We start from the raw sequence: 1,548 nt of genomic DNA, 5'->3' as shown, positions 1-1,548 counted from the left end.
TATATATATATATATATATATATATATATATATATATATATATATCTATATATGTATGTATATATATATATATATATATATATATATATATATATATATATATATATATATATATATATATGTATATATATACATATATATAAGTATATATATATATATATATATATATATATATATATATACATATATATATGTATATATATATATATATATATATATATATATATATATACTTATATATATGTATATATATACATATATATATATATATATATATATATATATATATATATATATATATATATATATATATACACATATATTTATATATGTATATATATGTCTATGTATATATATATATATATATATATATATATATATATATATATATATATATATATATATATATATATATATATATATATATATTATATATATATATATATATGATATGTATAATATAAAATATGTATCTTATAAATACAAACATCAAAAGCCTTCAAACTATCCAATGATAGAGGAAGCTCTTCCTATAATGCCTTTGTGAGACGCCTCATCGAGGGTGTTGGTCTCAAAAGGTCAATCTGTTTTGACTCAGGACGAGTTATGCAAAGGCTGATGGACGTGCAAGATTAAGTTGAGGCTCGAGTGAATGGTCCACCCAGGTTTACCTTCAGAATTGGATTTGTATGCGGAATGACCGGGCTATCCTTTCAAAGGTGAACTTCCCTCGCACTGCGTACGCGTTGCGTAATGCGTGCGAATGCATTGCAAACTGTGTACGTACGCGTCTTCTCGAATAGGGTGGAATGGGAGAAGTCTTTTTAACGGATAAAGTTCGTGGATTTGTTCGGTGGTAAGAGGAAATGTGGTTGAAGTCAGATTCAATGCAAACATCGACTATGGAATTTGTGTCGTCTAGTTTCGCGATTGTTGGGGAAAAGATTGATATTCCAGTGAAAGGAGTCTGGTGTTCGCATTGGATTTTCATGTTGGTCAAAGGGAATGGAGATGAATGGAGTCCTTAAATGTGTTTTAAAGAGTGTTACAATGTGTGATTTTTTTGTTTGGGAAAAAAAAATAGAATTGTAAATTATATATTGTGTGAAAATAATGATACTTGGGTCGGGTGAATGCGAACATGAGCTTTGGAAACTATATATTTGTGTGTAAAATTGTGGTTAAAAATATTTTGTTGAAAGGTTTACTGCATTTGTCTTTGTGAGTATAGCGAAGGAATTTGAATAATGAACTTTTAAAAAGGTTTTACATTATGTTGAAAAATTATAATTCTTCTTTTATGACCCAGTGAAAAATTAATATGCGCTTTGTTTTTACAAGTAAGGCCCATTCAATGAATGAAGCTCTTTGGACCTTAAATATAAAATGTGATTTTATGTTTGAGATTGAGATGGTTTTGAAAATTATAACTTTTCTCGAGGCAAGTTTTGATGATATATTATTGAGAACCTTTAACATTGTCGCGAAAATATCCGATTTCCAGGTGATTATAAAGATGATTATGGGGATAATTTCATCATCATTATT

Source organism: Palaemon carinicauda, chromosome 25 (assembly GCF_036898095.1).
Source record: "Palaemon carinicauda isolate YSFRI2023 chromosome 25, ASM3689809v2, whole genome shotgun sequence".
In the NCBI taxonomy this organism is placed as follows: domain Eukaryota; kingdom Metazoa; phylum Arthropoda; class Malacostraca; order Decapoda; family Palaemonidae; genus Palaemon; species Palaemon carinicauda.
Note: the sequence above shows the minus strand (reverse complement) of the source record.